A 22,617-nucleotide genomic window follows, 5' to 3' on the forward strand; every position below is an offset into this window, starting at 1 on the left:
GAAACAGTCCTACTCCCCTGCAGGGTATGGGCTAAGGGAATAAGATTTGGTGTCAGACAGGTCTGGCTGTCCAAACTGTTATCATATTCCTCTGAGTTTCCACATGTGTATCTGTAACTTTGGGATAATAATAACTAACACCGATATAACACTTGCTATGTGCCAGAGGATTTTAGGTGATGTGACTTCGCTCCTCTAATCTTGGCAATTCATCTCCCTCTGACAGGCAGCAGGGAACATGTAGCAGACTACAATAAATGGCAGCTCCATTATTGTCTTACCGCTGCTCTTCAGTTTCATCCCCTGTGACTACCCATCCCACGGCCTCCATTTCATTCATTCGTTCAACAAACATCTCCTGACCACTCTGGGCTTCTAAGGGACCAGAGATAAAGAAGTCTCAATAGCCCCCTAACTGACTCTCTCTCCTGTCTCTGCTCTTGAAGTTTGTTTGCCTAATGACCAAGCCCTCACAACTCAGCTCAGGCATCTCCTCCTCTGTGAAGCTCTCTCTCAATCCACCACGAGCTGATATTCACCCAATTCCATGTAAAGACTGGAATCTGTTCTGACGGGTTAGGCGACCATTCTGCCTGGTACGTTAGTACCAGTTGTAAAATATCTGGAAAATCCCCCCGACCTCCTGGCCCATCCCTCTTTCCCTTACTCCACTCTGGGGTCCCACAGCACTTTGCATGCATCTCCATCTTTACTTTATTATCCCGCATTTTCATTGTTGGTTTTTCCTCTCCTAGCTCCCCTACCTGACTGTGAGCCCCTGGAGGGCAGGGTGGAGTATCACTCATCTCCAGGGCTGGCCACTAGAAAATATCAATAATGGAGAGAGAGGGAGAGGAGAGAGCAAGACGGATAGAAGGTAAGAAACATGGGGGGAAAGGGAACTGGTATATTTTTGGCCCATGTGCTGATCACCATGAAGAAGTGACCACAGGCTATAAAGCTGTCTTTATAGACACCTCCCCCAGCCATCTGCCCCAAAACTCTGGCACGAGAAATCTCTGCCTTTCCTATAAAAATGTCAGCTCATATGCAAATTGTATATAAATGTTGAGTATTATCTGAGTTTTACATTTGGAAAGGGAAAAAAAAAATCTCTTGCTCTTGCCTGTGTCTGTTTCATTGTCCGGCCCTTTGAGGCGCTGGTCTGTGAGTGTCTGTGCCAGTGTGTGTGGCTGAGAATGGACGCTTTATGTGCAAAGGAAGCGAGGCTTTTCTTTGGCTGCTTCTCTGAACCCAGCTGCCAGTCACAGGGCTGGCTGCCTCGATCCACTTCAAGCAAGTCTCCTGTCTGTGTTTTAGCTCTGTATTGAGGAGGCTGCTGCCTTTTCAGGCAGGCCTTTAGGATATCCCTTGAGTCAGGAGTGTCCTGGGGCCATGGAAGGCCCACAGCCCAAGTGCCAGGTAGCACAGGGCAAGGGCACAGAGCCCTGATATGCCTTCTTCCTCGGGAAGCTGTGCTACAGTGGAAAGGAGTCAGGCAGATAGCACCAATGTGGCTCTAAGTCTTCAGCTGAGTGATCTAAGACAAGCTCTCTGACCTCTCAGTTTCCTCATCAGAAAAATGGGGAGAGCAGAATTGCCACCTCGATACGGTTACTGTGAGGAATAGGTGAGATAATGCATCTGATCACATTTGGTGAACGGAGAGGTTAGATGCACATGTCAATTCATTATTAACAGGAGGTTCAAGTTGAAGTTCTAGCTGAGGCACCAAGGTATGACAGCTGCTGCATTCCACAGGAGGGGCAAGGCCAGCCAAGAGCAGAATTTACAAAAGAAAATTCCAAAAACCAGTCAAACCCTTCTCAAGGCTCTCCACCACTTTGGAAGGTAGGAAAGGGGTGGGCTGTTGAAATTTTGGGAAGGTTTTGTGATGCCTTCTTTGGAGAAGGAGTTTGTGCTTTCACCCTGAGTCTTAGCCCATTGGGGCTCTCAGAGAGCTTGTTTTGTGTGCCCTGCAGCTGGAGGATGTGGTGGGCCTGGGCCTGACCTGTGCTCAAGGGAGCTACAGTGGCTGGTGGCAGCAGAGAAGGGGAAGAGGGACATGGCCCTACGATGGCAGGCCAGAGATAGGTGAAACGGGGGCCAGGTATTGGGGACTGGGGGGTTGTCACATTCAGAACCACAGTAGGAATGTCAGCCTGGGATCTTTGTGAAAGAGATCCTGTCCTGAAGGAAGTGCTGGAAGGGAGAGGCCGAGATGGGGAATGGCGGGGACTGGCCAAATGGAAAGCCTGGACTTGTCATCATGGGTGGTCCAGCAGGGATATCTCTAGAAAACCTAAGTGCGAAACTGTCAACTTCAAACATCTGTCAGACTCAGAGAGGGCAATGCCAGCCTTTGACAGTACCAAACAATTGAGAACTTTCCTATCCCCCTTACTTTCCTTCTCTATCCGCATGTGATCCTTGGAGGGACCAGAAACTAGGTTATCATGCTAGTGGGGGAGCAGAAAGACCCAACCCGCAGGATCCTGCTGGCAGCAGGCCCTGGTGGAAAGAGGGGAGAAGAAGTAAGTAACGAATTGAGGCAGTTGTCCCTGACTTAAAGTGACCACATGACCTTTTATTACCTAACAGCGATTAGAAAACTCACGGGACTGCTCATAATCTCATTCAGGAGTGAGGAACAGATTACTTGCAATGAATAGGTTTAAAGGGAAACGGGAGACAAAAATCAAGTTGTTTTTATAAGAATCCTGCTCGTTCAATGTATTGGATACATTATTTTTCCTAAGCTAGCACTAAGCATGTGCTAAGTACTGTGCAAAGCACTTTATAGTTTCAAAATAACCACAGAGGTAGGTGCTATTATAATGTCCATTTTGCAGGGGAAGAAACTGAGGTTCAGAAAAGTGAGATAATCTGACACAGGTTGCAGGATGGATGGCGAGGGGCCGGGATTGGGAGCCAGGAGTCAGGCTCTAGACTGCCATCCTGCCTTCCCACTTCTGTGTCTCAGTAGGCAGATCAGACAAGGGCTAAAGTTGTCCAAGTATACGCAGCTAAAAATACTTCAAGGATTCACAGGAATTTTCACAATCCCTTTGGGGAAGGACTTCAAGGAGGCATGTTTTGGTTAGAATGACTTGGTTTTAAATCTCAAGACCCACTCAGGCTAGCTTAAGGAGAAAGCGGGGAGAAGAACATCGTCATAAAGATACAGGGACATATTCTGGAAGCCTGTTCGGCCCTCTCTGCCTCCACCCCTCTCCTTTCTGGTTCTTATATCTCTTCCTTTACCCTCTGCACAGTCCTTAATCCTTTTGCAGATTGTAGCTGCCTCAACTCTCGGGTTAAGTGTCCCTCAGTGCCAGGCCTGCAGAGGACAGTTGGCTAAATCCTGATTCCAAGTGCAGAGAAAGAGTCAGTTCAATATATACTGTGCCTGGCATAATCTTAGGCACTTGGGATTTAACATTGCACAAAATAGGAAAAAAAGAAACAAACCAAAACAAATGCTGCCTTTGGTGGTGGTGTCCCTTCCAGTGAGATTCTGATTGGTCTATCTCAGGTCAGCTGACCTCTTCCCCCAGCCCAATCGAATGTGCCCAGGGGCGGGATCACAGAGGATAGCCTCCGTGGCTGGAAGCCCAGCCAGGAGGCTGACTTGGGTGTGGAATCCAGGGCATCCGGTTCTTGAAGCCAACCCAGCCAGAAGATGTCAACCTGCCTTGGATCTGGTTCTAGCAAGGCTTCAGCCCTCCATAGTGGCAGCTGCCCGCTGCTAGGTCCTATTGGCTTTCCCTCTCAGCAGGGCCCCTCCCTCATCAGCTTTGTCCCCAGTCTCTTTCATGCTGGGATTGACACACATTGTCCCCCTTTGGTGTTGGATGAAGCCAGATCTTATTTTCCTGTTGCTTTTTGTCCATCTCTCCTCTGTGAGTGAAGGCCTTTAAGGAGGAAACAGGGTAGTCTCCCCCTGCCCTGGTGCAGACAGCCAGGGGAGGCAGAGGACAGACTATATACTGGGGCTCTTGTCCCCCCAGATGGTCTCCTCTGAGGCAGTGACACTGCTGTGTACAGCTGGGCCTGGCTGTGGGCGCCTGGCTGAACCGGGCCTTGTCAAAGTGCCCTCATCCTTCATTGTCCCACAGGCAGGGGTGGTGATGACCTCAACTGTTAGGGTCCTCCCCTGCTTCCTGTTTGATGGCCACCGTGATCAGCTTGGATAATACCAGCCACTGCTTTTCGATTGTCTGGGTTCTGGGCCTCCCGCCTTCCTACCATTTCTACAGCCTGTTTTTCCTTTCTTTCCTTTTATTTATTTATTTTTTTTAATGTGAGCTACTGCGCATTCAGTAATGGAATAGATTACATCAGATGCTGTGTTTGCCAGCCTCAGTGCTAAGCTACGCATCTCACTGCTGCAGCAGAGGATGATGCCAACCTCGTTTATATTGGGATGCAATTCACAGGGCAGAATCCCCCCAGACAGGCTTCTGTAGGATCCCTGAGTTTTGTCAGTTGAGAAGCATGGTACTGTCTTCTTGGTGGTTAAGAACGTGAATGTCTGAGTCAGAGCAGACCAGGATTCCATCCTGCCAGAGCCACTTAATATGCATGACCCTATGTATGTAACTTAACCCTCAGTGCCCCAGTTTCCTCGTGTACAATGAGGTTAATAATGGTTTCCTTGTTGCATCATTGGAAGTTGAAATCGGGATAACGTATGGAAGATGCTTAGCACAGTTCCTGACAAGCATGGTAATGACCCAACACACAGCAGCCATTGTTAATATCTTCATTACATCCCTTCTCAAGCTCTGTCCACCCAATAATCCCTATGGCCATAGAAACAGTGTGCTGGAACCAGGCTTTGGAGTCAGACAGATCTGCAGAGCTCTGACAATCACATATAGCTCCTAATCCTGTGAGGATAAAGTAAGTACATAATCATAATAAGCATATATAAGTGCTTAACACAGCTAACTCACTTCATCCTCACAACAAATCTGGGAGGTAGGTACCATTATCGTATACACTTCACATATGAGGAGACAGGCATTAACACGGGGCTTAAGTCACTGGTTCAAGGTCACAAGTTGGTAAATAAATAAGGCGGGGAGTGGGTAGAGTCAGCATGTCTAGTCACTCTGTCAATTCCACTCTCTACCATAGGAGTTCAAAAAAATGTGAATTATATTTCTACATGTTGCAGATGTAAAATGACAAGGCGACAGAGCAGAATGGATGCTTGAGACAATGTCTGTGTGAATCTGTGAATCATTAGGGAATATAGGCAAGCCAATGATACAACCAAATGAGGTTAAGAGTGCCTACTGTATACCAGGTGTCCTCCTGAGGGTTTGGCGTGTGTAGCTGCAAATTAATTCTGAGAACCACCATGCGTGGTAGATGAATAGGCCCTGGTGGCTCATGTGAATTCTGTCCACACATATATTCGAGGTTCCTAATCTCAGATGAGGCTTGAAAACCACTTTTCCTTAGAGCTGGGGAAAAAAGTGACTGGCTGGTCCAAACCAAAGAGCAAACAGGATGTGCAGAGATTCGGAAGGGCAGCTTCATCATGGCCAAATTTCCAACCTTATTTTCCACGTGGGCCAGAAAAATATATGCGCAGAGCAAAGTGATCTCCAGGCTGAGAACCTGGAGGTGTCAGTCAGGGGCTGGCAGGAAACAGATGGCATGCTCAAATTAGGCAATTCGAGGAGCGTTTAATAAAAGAGCTATTTACAAAGGTGTGGGGGAACCACAAAGATAGCCCAGTTCCCCGGGACTGGTAATAACTGAGTTCTGTCACCTCCCCTAAGGCCTGAAGAGAGAGGGGGAAAAGTGGTGACCAGAACCGTGAGACAGAGTACTGTGTGGAGAGTTCCACCTGGCAGGAGCTGTGGCCTTGGGTAGAGGGACTCAGCCAACCCACAGAGGCCCAGCAAGGCGGAGGCAGAGGAATAAATACCCCAGTCTCACCTTCCTCCTACCTTCCCATCTCCTGTTCAGGCTCCCCATTGTTTGAGCCTAACCAGGAACCAGAGGGTAAGGGGCTCCATTGATTGAATCCACCAAGGTCAGCCTCCCAGGGGCAGGCACAGAGCAGGGTGAAAGTGGGTGGAGTATGGGTCTGGATGGGCACAGGGAAGATTTCTGGGACACTGGTTCTCAACTGGAACCACAGAGAGGCCGTTGCCCACCCTGGGACTGGAGATTCAAAGGCAAAGAGAAGTTTTGGATCTTAGGGATGGTGGCCTGTTCCAGGGAATGTGGAGGTGGATGGCTGGTACCTGACTAGACTCGTGTTGGCCCAGCTGGGAGCCTGACATCACCTTCTGTCCCTCCACACTTTGGATGGAGTCTCTCAACCAATTCGAATTGAATCAACTGTTGAATCTCATTTTTCTCTATGGCTATATTCTCTTAAAAGCCAGAAGTAGCCAAAGAGGACTTTGCAAACAGGATGTCTCTGACTACAAACACATTTGTGTCCTTCAAACGTGGCATACATTTCCCTTTTGTGATGTCTCTCATGATGTTTGTGTGCATGTGTCCCACTATTTAAATACAGACCCCACAATGGCATGTTTTTTTGCTTGTTTGTTTTTTGTTTTTTGCAGGCCTCTCACTGTTGTGGCCTCTCCCATTGCGGAGCACAGGCTCCGGACGCACAGGCTCAGCGGCCGTGGCTCACGGGCCTAGCCGCTCCGCGGCATGTGGGATCTTCCCGGACCGGGGCACGAACCCATGTCCCCTGCATCGGCAGGCGGACTCTCAACCACTGTGCCACCAGGGAAGCCCCTGGCATGTTTTATTCATCTCTGTATGCCTGGTACCTGACACGAGACTGACATACTGTAGGATCCCAAAAATATTCGTTAAATCTTTATGTCCCTGTAGTCCTCAGCAGATTCCAATTTAACCGGCATTTATTACACCCCTACCACTTTCTAAGCACTGTGTCAGGTCATTTTCATATCAGTTCTCTAATTTAATATTCCCAACAGCCCCTGTTATTCTCCCCATTTTTACAAATGAGGAAACTGAGGCTCAGAGAGATGAAAGAGGCAGAACCTGGATTTGAACAGAGTTCCACTTCCCTGGTCTAATGCTCTTTCCTTTCCTGCTCAGAAGGTGTCCTCTGATTGGTCATTGAACAGTAACCTCCTGCATATGCATGAGCTGACTGCATGAATGAGCTCAGCGGAGCCTATGTGTGTGTATGTGGTTTGTGAAGCTCTGAACATCGCTGATGGTGCTGACCTGTTCACAGTGCTCATCCCAGGTTGATGGCTGCTGCCAACTAAAGCACTCATGGATATCCTCCCTGTAAAGTCTCCCTAAACCCACCCTGCAATATGACCATGAGATCAGATCCGATGGATGCTGCCCCTGAACTCAGCTCCAAGTTGGATGCAGGAACCTGGCTCTCTCATAATTGGCTTGCTCCCATTGATTCAGAGCACATCTATTTCTGACAGTTTCCTCTTTCAAATACTGAAAACATGAAATTGTCAAGTGCCTACCCTTCAGTTGTTCTGCAACGGAGCTGCCAAAATTCTAATTGCCCAATAAAATCCACCTGTCTTAGAAGATCCCCAAACACACCCCCACCCACCAAAAAGAGAACAAAAGTTAAAAGTTGGTCCTTGTTATACATATTCCATATGCCTTGAATTTGCATATAGTTCTCTCAATCCTCATAGCATCCCTGAAGATAGCACTATTTATTGTTAACTGTATTTTACAGGTGATGGGCCTGAGGCTTCCAGATGGTGAGGTGTTTGTCCAAAGTCACACAGCTAGGAAGTGACAGAGTGCGGACTCAGGGCGGATCTGGACTTCTGTCTCTTGCCCGTGGATGAGACCAGCCCGAGGGACCTTTCTGCTGCTTTTAAACCTGCTGGCCTCAATCACAGGTAGTATCACCTCGATTCCTGCTCATTACCTTCTGCCCTATTTTACTGAAGATTCAGGGCAGATTTGAATCTGGCCTAGAAAAACATCTTCCTGACCCCTCAGAGAGGGAGAGAGAGAGAGAGAGAGAGAGAGAGAGAGACACGAAGGAAAGTGTTTCTAGGCTGTTCTATAGAACTGAAGGCATTTCCATGACAATGCCTGCCAGTCCTCAGGACACTTTAAGTGTCTCCTCCTATGGCCCTATCTCCCCTTCTAGGCAGGGGGCTCTTCAAGGGCAGCGTCTGCATCTGATCCTTTTGTCTCCTCTCACACTCAAAGTCTCAGTGTCCATCCACATTCACCGAGCACTTTCCACATCAGACACTTCCATAACTGTAACCATCTTTCCTGTTTGTGGCAACCCATGTGGAATCGATTGTACAATTAACCCATTTTACAGATGAGGATATTGAGGCTGGGAGTAGGGAAAGAAGTTGCCCAAGGCCACAGAGCTAGTCAAGGGCAGAGCTGGGAATTGAGCACCAGCTGTGTAGCCCCACCGTCAGTGATCTTTGTGCAACATCAGCAGCTACATCTGCTGAGCAGGTGCTCTGTAAATGTCCTCCTTGAATGACAAAGGAAGGAGGCAAGGAAGGAGAAGAAGGAGGGATATTGAAAACTGTTGAAGATAGCAAAATAAAGAGAAACAACAGAATTTTTCAAAGCAGTAAATTGATGGAAGATTAGAGAAATGGGTCTAGGGTCTAACTTCCTTTCTTCTAAGGCCATGAAAAGACAGGCACACCCCCAAGATCAGAGAAAGGAAAGCACGGAAGCAGCTGGGATTTGAGCTTCCCAGTGGACCATTCACTGGGCTCTCTGTGGTCAGAAGGTCCACCTCACAGCATCAGGATATGCCTCATAGCTCTGTGTCCAAAGAGTAAGATTCTTTTCAATGAACTTGAGCAATTTATAGATATGATATACATATACCTACACGTGCAGTGAAGTTAGAGGTCTCTGCCCTTGGAGTTAAGTGACCAAGGATCAAACTCCAGGTCTATCCTTTCCTAGCTGCCCAGCCTTGGATAAAACTTCTTATGTCTCTTAACCTCAGTTTCCTCATTTGTAAAATTGGCATGTCCTCATTTCACAGGGGGCTAGTAAATCAAATTAAGTAGTGAACATAAGCCCCTAACAGGGGCCTTAGTTAAATGTTTCCCACATCATTCTATCTAATAAATTCTTTTTTTTTTTTTTTTTTTTTTTTTTTTGCAGTACACGGGCCTCTCACTGTTGTGGCCTCTCCTGTTGCAGAGCACAGGCTCCGGACGCGCAGGCTCAGCGGCCATGGCTCACGGGACCAGCCGCTCCACGGCATGTGGGATCTTCCCAGACCGGGGCACGAACCCGTGTCCCCTGCATCGGCAGGCAGACTCTCAACCACTGCGCCACCAGGGAAGCCCCTAATAAATTCATTTTAAATGAGGAGAGACAAAGTAGCCCCCACTGCTGCAAGTTCCAGCTCTCCACCTCGGTTAGCACACGGAGACAGTACAGAGCAGAGAGGGTTTCCAGGGACTCTGGAGCCAGACTATTGGGGTTTAAATCTGGCTTCACCATTTGCAAGCCAAGTGACCTGGGACAACTTAACCTCCCTTTGCCTCAGTTTTTTCACCTGTAAAGTGGGAATAATTATAGGACTTCCCTCTTAGAGTTCTTAAGAAACATGTGGTCCCTTGGAACCCTGCCTGGCACATAGCAAGTGTTCAGAAAATGATAGTTATGACAGTATTGTCATTATTATTATTCTGTGCTGCATGTTTTTCTTATGGCTGTTGCATTGCCCCCTCCCTCACTTCCCTCACATTCCAACTGCCGAGCGGCAGGACCCAGATCTGCAGGCCAGAGAGGCCTTACTTAAGCGAGGAGAGAGCCTCTTCATCTTTCACTGATGTCAGGAGGGCTCCTTATCAATTATTGAACAGTTTTTCCAGGAACCCAATCTAGAGAGTGCAGTGCCCTGGCTGCTGCAGAGCCTGGCTGGCGGGGGCTCCCGGAAGGCTCTGGGCACAGTGGGGATTGTTATCTGCTTGCTCTGTGGGCAGAGGGGTCTGGTGGCTGCTGGAAGGACTCCTGCTGCAGGGTGGGACTCAAAACTCAAGCCTCCCGGCAAGGTCCTTGACCCTCCCCCAGGCCTCGCCCTCACGGACCCGTTCTAACAACCCCAAATTAGAAGACCTATTCTGCACCTGGTGTGTTTGAGCCCAGAGCCTGGAAGTCATTCTGAACACCTCCCCCTCCCTTGCTGCTCACTTTCAGGCCATCCGTAAGTTCTGATCATTTTGTTTTTCAGCATGACCCAAATCTGCCCTCTTCTTCCATTCTTGTTACCACAGCCTGGTCCAGGCATGCTGGGGCTCCCACAGCAGCATCTCTCTGGCTTCCCTGATCCCCACCCCCAGTGCGTGTATATGCATGCGTGTGCACTCACACACACACACACACACACACACACACACACACACACACACACGGCGGCAGCAGCAACAGCAGTGGCGGCAGCTAAGAGTAATGTTTCTAAAATGCAAACCTGGTCATGTCACCTCCATGCCTAAAAACTTCAGTGTCTCGGTGTTGCTCATAGGAAAATATTCAGCCCCTCCATGTGTCCTCAAGGCCTGTGGTTAACCCAACTTCACCCCAAGCCCTTCTTGTCTTCATTCATGACCTGCTGGCCACTCTACCCTGTCCCTGTCACAGAGCCTTCGCACCTCCAGGCCCTCCCCCGTCCTGTTCTCTCTTCCATATCTGCCTCCTGCTTATCATGCAGTTCTCAGATAATGTCACTTCCGCAGAGAAGCCCCCCCTGACCTCCTGTCTAAAGCAGTGACCCCACACCCTCACCCCTTCTTCCCTCCACAGACCCTGCATATTTCCACCATGAGACTCATCCCAACCACAGTGATTGTCAATTTATCAGCTTCCTTCTTTAGAGTCTCCCTCCCCCACTAGAAGGTGAGCCCAAGAAACACAGATCCTGTCTGTCTTGCTCACAGCTGCGTCCTCATGACATCCAATAGCTCCTAGTGCCTGGTAAGTGGGCAGCAAAAATTTATTACATGGGTGCACAGCAGCTAGGCAGTCATGTTGTGTTATGGGGTGCGTGCTGGACCCGTGTCCAGAACCTTGGGTTTGAGTCCCAGCACTATGACCTCTCTGTGCTGTTAAGCCCAGCCTTGGACCCCTCTGAAGCTGCAGTGGAGTCAGGAGACCTGGGGTCTAGCCCAGGCTCTGCCACTCGCAGGTTACGTGAGATTGGACAGCTTGCCTTATCTCTTTGAGCCTCCGTTTCCTCATCTGTCAAAGAGGAGTATACTGTCTACCTCACAGGGGACTTGTCAAGAGTCCTTGAAATGGTGTGTGTGGAATCTGGGCAGGTAGACAGAGACTGACACATTCTGGGAACGATGGGAGCGGAGCCTAGGGTCTGTCAAATCCTACAGGCATTCTGCACTGCGCGAGTAGACAGATCCTGTGTTCATGCCGGGGAAGCCACAGCCAGAGGGGTAAAAAGTAACCAGCCCAAAGCCTGGTAGATGGTGCCCACTTCAAAAGCGCCAAGCCAAAGCACCAACACCCTCTGGACTTCACCGAATTTCCCTTGGGGAATGGGCTGCCAGGGAGCTCAGAGAGATCTTGGGCCCTCAACCATAGACTTTTCTCCTGTAGTGTGAGTGTCCATTGTGCAAACTGGCTATAACCCAATGGATTATTTACGGTATACAATTGGCCTTACCGGGCCCCCTGAGGGAACCACAAGGATGATAGGTGAATGGCTTTGAAGTTATAACATTTGCTTTGAGAGACTTCGTCATAACACTGGCTGAAAAAGACGATAAAGAGGATAAAAAAATACCTAAGATACTTTGCCCCGATGTCAGAGCTGGTGGCCGTAAGGGGAATGGCACATGATCCAACACAGCAGGAGCTGCTGACATTTAGGTTTTAAGGCTGTGAACACCCAGCTACAGAAACACTTCTACTGCTGGGACTCCTGGAGGAAAAATTATTTGTGTTATTGCGACGCTAAAGCTCTCTAGTCCAAACCCCCTTATTTTTTTCTGCCATCGGAACAATTTATTTTATAACCATGGCCCTGAACTCGGGGCTGCGCTGGCATTAAAACCAGAAATGGGCCACCAATGCTTAGCAGGTCTGCTTTCACCTGCTTGCCAGAGAGTTCCTTTTTTTATTTCCAATCTTTGGAAAAACATTAATGTGGGTAAGGCACTTAACTCAGGACCTGCTATATAGTAAGCGCTCTGTAAACATTATCTGTTATTATTCCTACTCCTGTTTTATTAACAGGAGTGTATATAAACACACTATGTAGTCAACAGCCTCAGATCCTTTTGAGGTAGAATGAGGTGAATGGTAAAGAAATCCTAGGAGTCTCGAGTAGGTTCTAAGTGTGTGGATGGAGTGAATTTGGTTCCACTGCCAGGTGACCCAATATGCATCAGGTAATGCCTGGCTGTCTCTTAAAGTTGACCTAGGTAAGAAGCCCCGGATTGGATGGGAGGAGGAAACTTATATAAAGTAAGAACCTACCAGGTACCTCCAAATGATCTTATCACATTGAGACCTCATGGCAACACTGGGAGGTAAGCCTTATTTTCCCCAACTTACACAGACAGAAACTGGGTCTCAGTATAACTCAGTAACTCGCCAGGGGAATAGAGCCAGAAAATGGCCAGGCTGGATTTGAACCCAGATCTTTATGACTCTAAGGACGGCAATCCTCTTCTCTCTGGTATCGGTTCTCAGGTCTCGGCCACTGTTTTAGGAGTCTGCAGCAAGTCTGAACTTGCAAAGTTTGCGTTTGTTGAAAAAGTAGCACCCTAAATTGCAATTTCTTTCTAAGTGTTCATTCTCCATGTTGCAGGCAGCCCTGCTTCAGACCTCCGACTTCTCTTAGCTGGTCAGACCTCTCATCTGTAATCCAATCCACGATCCTAGCAGAATCCAGTCAAAATAAGTTATCTGCTGTCAGGGCTGCTTAAATATTTCATGGTGGCCTGGATCAAGCTGGAGGACAGATCTCTCTGCTACGGGGGCAGGAGAGGCAGCTAATGGGTCAGCTGCAGGCACCAGATGTCTGGGAGCTGGGGACATGGCTCGTCAGATGAGGCAAGCAGAAAATGGATGTTTCAGGTTAAGCATCTTTTAAGGACACTGATGCATGTTTATAAGAGGTCAAATTTTTAAATGCCTGCTTTAGATGGACATTGCAACTGGCCTTAAAGAAGAAGCTGCTTTAGTGTTTTTATAAGCATTATATCAGCGCTTGCACAATCTTCTACGAAACACACACACACACACACACACACACACACACACACACACAGAGCCATGAGGCTGGCTGAGCACACTAATCTGCAGATGGGTAAACAGAGGCTCACAGAATTTAAATGACGTGTTCTAGGTTACCCTGGACGTAATGGCAACTCAGGCGTCTGATCTCCATTTTCTCTGTCTCCATCTAAGAGAAGTAACAGGTTATTGAAAAGATCTTGGAATCTGAAAAGAGAGGAAACCAAGGTCGTCTTCCACTCACTGCCTGTGGCCAGATCATTTTCCCAGTCTGAGCTAAAATTTCCATCTTCTGAGGAATACTTGGGGTCCATTGCCAATGTGACCTTTTCCCCACTGCAGCAGATCAGGTGGGGCGCTACTGGCAGAGAAGGCAGGGAGGTGGACAATAGAGCCATTCCAATCCTGGGCCCGGCATCTCAGTCTAGGGACCGTAGGCATCAATCCTGGGCAGAGAAACCACCTGCAGGCCAGGAAGTTACTTATGTGTTGGTTGTCTGTTTCTTAAGGGTTCAAGTGCAAAGGGAGAATGCTGATCATTAGGGGGAAATGCCAGGGAGGTTAATCAACTGGAACTTGCCTCTGCAAGTTAGGGAGCCCACGCTGCTAGGGAAACAAGGAACCTGAATCCGAAAGGAGGGAGGAGAAGGGTTCTGAAAGGTGGCGTCTAGCAAGGTGGGAGGTGCCTCGGATTAGAATGCCAGCTCTCCACTTCTCATTCACCCGGAGATGATTTCTTGAGTGCTTTCTACATTCCAGGCACTGGGCTAGGTCCTGGAAAGTGAGCTGAATAGCCCTCATGGGCCCTATGTTCCAACACAAGGGAGGATGGTGCCGTCCCTAAACAAGAGAGGTTTCATGAGTTCCCAAGGGTTCTGCAGGAAACCGAACAGGATGGGATGGGGTGATTGGCAGGAGGCACATCCAACAGGGAAGTGACAGGGAGTGACCTCAGAGGTGGACCTGAAGGATGGGGTGGAGCCAGCCAGGGGGAGAGGGTCAGGCAAGAGGAAAAGCCTTGAGGCTATGCACACATTTTCAGCTGAAAGTAACGGAAAACCCAACTCAAGGTGGCTTAAATGATAAGGAAGTTTCTGACTTCCCTGCCTGGGAGTTCTCAAGTCCAAGGGTGAAAAGCGGGGAACACAGCAGTGTTCAAACACGTCATTAGAATGTGGGGTCTTCCGCGTGTCACTGCTCTGCCAGTCCCAGCATCCCAAGGCTGGATCCCCTTTAGGGTCCTAGGATAGCTGCCTGTAGTTCCAGGCTCATTTAGACCTGTGTCTAGGAGAGGGAAGAAAACTTCTCATGGGTCATTTTGAAAAGAGAAGATGATTTCCCCGGGAGACCCCACCCCCCACCCCAACACACACACAGGACACTTTTTCTTAAACCAGAACTGGCTCACAAGCCCAGCCCCAAACCAATCACAAGTGAGAGAAATGGCATTATCCATGATTAAATTGGGCATCTAATTGCGATGGGCTACGATAACCACCGCCCACCCACCATGGGTGAACATGTCTATCCAAATCAGGATTCTGTTAGCTGTGGTGGGAGGTGGAAAGAGTGTTAACCAGACAACCAACAGTACCCAGTATAAATAGGCACAAGCTTGTGGTGAGAGGTGGGAAGAGAAGGCAAATGTAGCAAGAGGGAGGTGTCCTAGGAGGAGGGTAGGTCAGGGAGATGGGCAGGAGACCCCCGATTTACTTGTGAGCAGGCTGTTACTCATCCATGAGAAATGAAGGTGATAATCATGTATTTCATAAATAAAGGCACCAGCAATTATAAAGCACACCATTATCTTATGAACTACTAAGAAAGAATCACCACTGTCAGACTATGACATGCTATTAATTGTGAATTATGCTCTGATTTCTCAGATGTTAAAATGCGGGGAAAAAAATAAGTGTGAGTTCAAATCATTGAAATATGGTGGCAGCAACCTCCGGGGCAGAGGCAGAACTGGAATTTAAATCCAGGTCCCCTGTTTCTCTTCCTATGTGGTGGTTTGATTTCTGTTTATCTTCCAGTATGGTGATACAGTTCCTGTTGGGGTTGTTATGGCCACACCTTAAAAGTAGGGCCGACATGTTTGACTCATGATGGGGTGGAAAACATACACAGCAAAGAGTGAAAACAACCTAAGTTTGAGTTCTTCTTGGGCCACTCAGCTGTAATGGGACCTTGGACGAGACCCTTGTCCTCCCTGGGTGTGTTTTCTCTTCTGCCTCTCCTCGTGCTATGAGGATTCGCAGAAGCAACGTGCAGGAGCCTTCTAGCCCATCACCCAACACGTTTGCAGGAGCCCAGTTATTTCCCTTCCTTTCCGTCTTGCAATTGGGTAGACTCAAATATAATTCCCCAGAAATAGAAAGAGCCCTTGCTGTCAACGCCCCTTCCAAGCCCACTGGCCCTAATGTTGCATTTTTGCCTTTGAGTCCACAGTGACCGGAAATGGACATCACCATGGACTCCTCTGGATGGTGGCTGAATCAGCTGTGTCCAACCTACCACGTGCCACCAATGCACTTGCTATTTCAGTCACAGTCACTGAGTGCTTCCATCTAAACCTCTTGAGGCTACAAGGTACCAAATGTTTTGAATTAATTGGCTTCTATTTTCTTCCCGTACGTGTGCCTCGGTGCCTTTTTAGGGCAAGATTGACTAGAGGAATCCTTTCTGAATTCTGGCAGCCCTGATTCAACTTGGAGTTAATTATCTCTTATATGCTATACAATTCCCTCTGTACTTTTTATGACACGGAGTGGAGGCATAACTTATCCAAGTCTATCATTTGAGACTTTTTTTTTTTTTACAAAAAGAAAATTATTACGTGTGTGCCTTATAAAAATATTCATTCTGCCATCACTGTACATTTACGAGATGTTTATGGAGGACGCACCTCTGTGCCAAGCATCGTGCTATGTCCCTTAAAATTCATTACCAGATTAACTACTCACAAGCCTATCAGGTCAGTGGTCTTATCCCCCAATGGCAGAGGAAAAAACTAAGTTCAGAATGAAGAGGGAGTTCTGCCAGGAGCTGTGTCCCTCCATGACTAAATTTTCCATAACCTCCAATAACTCAGTTTCCTCCCTTTGTCCTCCAGCCCTAGGGCTGCTCCCAGCTTCCCTCTGTTGCCTCAGCATCCCTGGTTGTCCCCTAACCACGTGCTGTGAAGGGTCCTTCCTCCAGGGCGCTGACTGGTCCACTTGTCCAAGAGCACGCAGCTGATAGGGAAGGGGTGACTCTGAGATCCCACGTTCTCCCTCTGTCTACCTTCTGCATGATTCTGCTCTCTCGCTCCCTGTTATCCTGAGAACTTATTTTTTGAGGATAAGAAAAAGAGAGCCGTGTTGCATCTTCGAATTTTCATCTGTATTTTTGGTAGGACATTTAGAGGAAGACAGGCCATTTTAGTATCCGGTGAAAAGTGAATGTGTTTCGCTTCCAAAATTCTATTCAAATTGAGCCAATTGACATCTATCACCTAGTTCCTTTTGAAAGACTCTTGTTCAGTGGTAGATTCGAAGACAGCTATGCGGAGCTGTGCTGAGTTTCCCCGGGCTGTCGTAACAAAGTACACACACTGGGTGCTTAGAACAAAAGAAATTTGTTCTCTCTCGGGTCCAGAGGCCAGAAGTCCTGAGCCATGGCATCAGCAGGGCCGTGCTCCCTCTGAGACTATGGGAGAGTCCTTCCTCACCTCTTCCCAGCTTTTGGTGGTGGCCAGCAATCTTTGGTGTCCCTTGTCTTGTAGCTGCAGCACTCCAATCTCTGCCTTCTCCCATGTGTCTATGTGTGTCCTCTTCTTCTAAGGCACCAGTCTTATTGGATGAGGGACCCGCCTATTCCAAATTGAACTCATCTTAACTAATTACATCTTCAACAGCCCTATGTCCAAATATGGTCACTTTCTAAGGTCCTGGGGGCAGGGGTCTGGATTTCAACATATCTTTTTGATTGACGCAATTTAACTGATAACAGAGCTGTCGCGGAAGACTGGGGGGGGGTCAACTTGGTAGGGGTCTGACTGCCACTTGGAGATGGGTTTAGCAAAAAAGATTTAAGAAAAGAAAAAGATCAGGAGCCACAATAAAATTTAAGGGCAACCTTTTTTTTGTTTGTTTTTTAATGACCTTAAGCAGTGTTTACACACTTTGGCTTACACCCATTCCTATTGGAGGGGCGAGGATGGTAGTGGTGGAGACCCCAAGGGGTGGGCGATTAGACAGATCATTTTCATAGAACTAACAGGACCTGAGGACACACGCAGTGTTGGGTGGGGGTAGCGGAGGGTGACTGGGAGATGACAGTAGGCTTTTGAAAAATCCCCTTTTCTTGTGTTTCAGAGTAACATGTACCTATCTGCACCAGTCAGTGTAATAGGCAAGAGCAGGGGACTGCAAGGGCAGAGGGGACAAGGGAAGCCTGGGGCAAGGGGCAAGGGTCTGGAGGAAGAGAAGCTTTGGAGAGGCTGTCTACAAAAAGGCAAGAATCAGCACCCCTCCCTCCCTCCCCCCCTCTTTCCTTCTTTCTTTTCTTCCATCCATGTTTCTTTCCGTCCTCCTCTCCCTTCCTCAATTGGCTCCCAGTATATCCCACATCACGATCTTGCTAAATAAGTTTAGGCATTAGGCTGCCTGAAAGTCACAGATTAGGATCCAGCCAAGCAGAAGCAGGGGCCACCAAGGAGGGTGTGTGGCGAGGAGGCTGTGGGTGTGTAGACGCATCGTCTCCAGCAGTGATGGGACACAGCCCAAGCTGTCTGCAGTCTGAACAGGCACTTAATGAACAAAGGCAGAAGCACTTCAAGAGCATTATAAAACAGCGATTCCCTTTTTATAACTTTATTTTCTGTTTAAAAAGGCTGCAGTTCTGATTGCAGCAGGAACCCTCACTAACAGGAGCCCCTGCCCTACAGAAATAGAGGGTCCGGGAGGAAACCAAGTCAGGTGAAGAGTCCCACTCTGTGTGCTCTTTTCAAGACTTCTTGTTATGGGGAAAATGGGATTGACCTTCTTTGTGTTTAGCTGTGAGTTGTATTAATGACCAGCTATGTGCTCAGCAAAATAATCATGACCAAAGAGAAATTGTTTCAACGTTTGAATTTCCCATATTTAAATTCTTAATTTTTTTAACGATAAAGACTACATGTACATGAGGAAAAATATCTAGACAGTGCCAAGGGGTAAGCACTAAAGCACAGCTTTTCCCTCCATCTCTAATTCCTGGTCCCCCAGAGGCAACCTCTATTATGGGCTTTCTTCAATGAACAATCTTTATGAAGTAAAAAGTCAATGTCTTCTTTGCTGATAGTGTTCTAACTGTTGCAGATGGTTTGCTTTAAAGTAACATAAGAGGTTTTTTTGTTTTCTTTTCTTTTGTTTCTTTTTTCCCCAAAATAAACTTGTTTCTCTGGAGACTAAGCTTTTCTTCTACTAGGTCATACCACCTCAAGATTAACCAAAAAGGCTAGGACATTTCCAGCGAAACCTGGAAATACCTTGTGAGGTGGGTGGTGTTATTCTCATCTGTAGGTGTAGTTATCCCCATTTTACTGATGAGCAAACTGAGATCCAAAAAGACTAAGTGACTTACCGAAGGTCATAGGAGAAGCAAGGTCTGACCACAGGTCTGGTGAGCTCTCTTCAGTATATGGAGCTGCCTTCTCACTTATTCCAAGAAGACTATTAACCTATTTCAAGGTCAGTGATTCCCAAATAAATAAATAAGTAAATGATGGAATCAATTGATCACTCAATTCCCAATCCGACTCCATGTAGGTGATTCAGGAGGTTGTGCAGGTAAGGGCTGGTGCATTCAAAGATGGCTGCACATTTTTTGCCTCTTTTCCCATGAAGAGTCTATTTCAAATCTGGACTGACGTGTGACTTGCTTTGACTAAGAGAATTCAGCAGAAGTGATCATGAGGCCGGGCTTTAGGAGATTTGCAGCTTCCACTTTCACACCTTTGAGATACTTCCTTTTGGAATCCAGCTGCACATGCCACACGGAGAGACCATGTAGAGAAGAGAGTCGTCTGGTTGACAGCCCCAGCTGAGTTCCCAGCTGACAGCCAGGACCAACGACCAACCACAAGAGCAAGCCATCTCAGCTGAGCTGTGCCTCTAGATGAAAGTAGCCTCTGCCAACCCCGTGTGGAGCTCAGCAGAGTAAGTCATGTCCTTCGCTATATGATAGCTTACAAGCAAACTTCTGATGATTTCATGTGCTGCACTATACCCTTTTTATAAATTTATCTTCTGTGTAAATGGGCTGGAGCTCTGATTGCAGTAGGAACCCTGACTGATGGGAGCCACTGAAGGCATTTTTCCTAAGCAGTGTCTGCATTTTACGAAGACCACTTTGGCTGTGACTTGGAGAACGCCTGGGAAAGGGAGAACACCAGAAGGCAGGGAGACCAGTTAGGAGGTCACTAAGGGTGATGATGATGTCAACTTGGCAGTGGCAGGGAGAAAAGAAGCACTTTGGGAAGATACTGAAGATGTAGCCTTTATATGTCTTGGTGATACAGGGGGTAAGAGAGAGGTAGGAGGTAAGGAAGATGTCCAAGTTTCTGACTTGATCAACTGGGTGGATGGAAGTTCCAGTTACAGAGATCAAGAACCCTGGAGACAGAAAGGTGAATATTAATTTCCATCCTTCCTTAGTAGGCAGTAGTACTGAGCAGTTGCTGGCTTCAGATCCACACTCTGATTTATCCTCCCACCTTAGGAGATCTGAAGCCTGGGTGATTATTCCAATAAGCACGTCTGATCATGACACATTGATACTTAAGACCCTTCATGGCATCTCCATTCTTTTAAGATGAATCCACAGTCCTCACTGGCTTGCTCCTTACTCTTCCAGCCTCCTCCAAAACCTTTCTCAACAAGTTCCAAGAACACGTAGGTCCCACTGTGCACCGTGCTCTTGTCTATTTCCAGACCTTCGCTCCCACGATTCCTCTTGCCTGGATCATCCTTCTCTTCTTTGCTCTGCTGAATCTTTTGTCAAGATTCAGTCATCACCTCCTCCAGCAGCTTTCCCATCTCAGGGCAGGCGTCAATCCTCCAAGATCCGAGAATACCCTCTGTTTACTTTTGGAGCCGCCCTGCTCGGATTCCATTGTAATGGCCTGTTTTATGTGTCTGGCTCTCCCACTGGACTGAGAATTCCCTGAGTATTTGTGTCCTCAGAGCTGGCTCAGAGCTGGGCTAGGACTTTTCCCCTGCATTACCTCATTTCTTAGCTATACTACCATCAGCAGCATTTTTATTATTGTTTTTGCTTCACCTCTGTAAGGGAGTACTCTTGGGGCAACCCTGTCCAGAGGAATTCATAAATGTACTTAAGAAAAAACAAACAACAAGCAAACAGCATTTCAGAATTGAACAACTAAAGAAAGAAGCCCAAAGTTTATACACAACTTCCTGTGGTAGTGGTTTCAACAAGAGGAGAATGAGTCCCCGGGGAATGTTTTACAACTCAAACAAGTCCCAGGGGACATATGGAGAGTCTAAGGCATGTGAAATTGCACAGGAAAATTGGAGAGCTTCAGCAGAAGCCAGCTTCTGGGAGCTAAAGCAGCCTGGCTTGTCCCTACTTGTTTGATCCCAGCCCCCTTGCCCAAACTGCTCGCAGGCTGGGGCTTCACACCCACACCATACACCCGGGGGGCAATGCCCCAGGCCTCCTGCCTAGGGCTGGGTCTTGGGCTGTAGAGCAGTGCCTGCGAAGAAGTCCTAGAGTCCCCGTACTGTTGGTCCCACGGGAAAACTCAAATTCCCTCCAAATGCTCCCACTGTCCCATCCCTGCCCTTCTTCAAGGACTCCTGGCTGCAGATTCGGGTGGTTGGAGTGAGGAACAGATGCCATCGGATCCTACCATCAGCACTGCAGGCATCAGATCCGTGGGGGAGACTGCAAAAGGCCAACTGGGACAAGGCCAATGACACAAACAGGTGCACTGGCCGAGGGTAAGGCGGTAGAGAAAGGTGGGGAATGAGGCAAATCAGGGTGCCCTGCTCCATCCAAATGCAGCCGCTGCTACCCAGCTCCCAGTGACTTCTGCCAGGAGGGAATGTCAGGTTAGGGATGCCAGATCTTCTCATGTTTCTTCAGCTATACCCAGAAACTGGAATTTTAATGTGGAATCTCTCCCAATGTTAAATATCAAACATGAATTTATAAAATTTAAAAAGTCTCTTGCCAAGCAAAGCACAGGCAAGGTGTCCAGTTGGTGACCTCTTTTCTATTGACAGCATGTGTCCAAATTATAATCTGTATCCGAATGCTTTCTACTGCAGGAACTTTCCCGTGTCTGGGTTATTGATAAATCCACAGGTAGAACAAGGCAGTGGAAAGATTTTTGGGAGTCAGAAAAATAATGGGTTTGAAACTCAACTTCATAATCTTCTAGGTATGTGGTCCTCACTGAGCTGTACTTTTCACATCTGTAAAATGGGTGCAATAATTTTCCCCATTGCAGGCTCTTGGTTGCCTGCAAGCGGTCATCTCCTACCCCCACCCCCGATTGGCTCTTCCTAATAGGAAATAACTTTGTTCAGGCATTGGAGGGGCAGCAGTGAGCTTACTGCACATATTTGAGAAGATTATGCCCATTCTTGGAGATACCTTATGTATCAAGCAAAGCCGTAGTGCTCAGGAAGACCTTAGTTTCTTTCGTTCTGTCTTTATTTTCATCTGAAGACATCTGAAAAGGTGTCATTGTCCACCCAAGCCAACTTGATACAGGTCCAGCTTGAACTAACAGTCTGAAATATACCTGGAGGGCTGCTCTCAAAAAATATTCATTATGCAAATGGAAAGGACAGTGAAATTTCCCCTGTGTAACTTCCCATAGAACTTCTCACCTCCAGCATGTTTGAGAAACCTCCATGAAATGTGCAATATGGGACTGGCTTCTACCTTCAGTACAAACTGTCAGTTCAAACCTTTGCAGTGGAAGGGCTTGAGATCAAGAATTTCCCTGTACAGCTCTTTTCAGAAGCCTCCCACTTGGTGACTTTGGATTTCTCTCATTTACTAAACACCCACCTAATCATGCCCAGAAACCAGTGTAACTATTTACCATTATCTCTCATTATAGTGGAGTCTCTTCAAAGCTTCCCTCCCCAGACCTGCCTCTTGGCTTGCTGTCCCCTTATGACCAGGCTTTTTCTTCTGCTTTCCTTTTCACGTCTCTACTCCTACTTCCTATGAATCCTTTTCCTATACCCAAGCCCTGCACATTTTCCCCTTTCAGCCTGTGCTGGTGTTTTCTGCCCAGCTGAAAGGGCTCAAAGGGAGGCAGTGTGGATCAGTAGAAACAGTCTGGCAAAGCTTCCCTTAAGA

The 22,617-nt window shown here is 47.6% G+C and overlaps 2 long non-coding RNA genes across 2 annotated transcripts; both read left to right on the top strand.

Annotated features, from left to right (window-relative positions):
• Positions 1-821: 821 nt before the first annotated feature.
• Positions 822-10,896, top strand: LOC132421941 (uncharacterized). The gene is made up of 3 exons (XR_009518789.1): positions 822-877; positions 7,727-7,895; positions 10,801-10,896. It is a non-coding gene; the product is annotated as an uncharacterized lncRNA (long non-coding RNA).
• Positions 10,897-10,954: 58 nt separating this feature from the next.
• On the top strand, positions 10,955-15,717 carry LOC132421942 (uncharacterized). The gene is made up of 3 exons (XR_009518790.1): positions 10,955-10,971; positions 12,426-12,542; positions 15,703-15,717. It is a non-coding gene; the product is annotated as an uncharacterized lncRNA (long non-coding RNA).
• The last annotated feature ends 6,900 nt before the right edge of the window (positions 15,718-22,617 follow it).

The sequence above is a fragment of the Delphinus delphis genome, chromosome 3 (assembly GCF_949987515.2).
Source record: "Delphinus delphis chromosome 3, mDelDel1.2, whole genome shotgun sequence".
Taxonomy (NCBI): domain Eukaryota; kingdom Metazoa; phylum Chordata; class Mammalia; order Artiodactyla; family Delphinidae; genus Delphinus; species Delphinus delphis.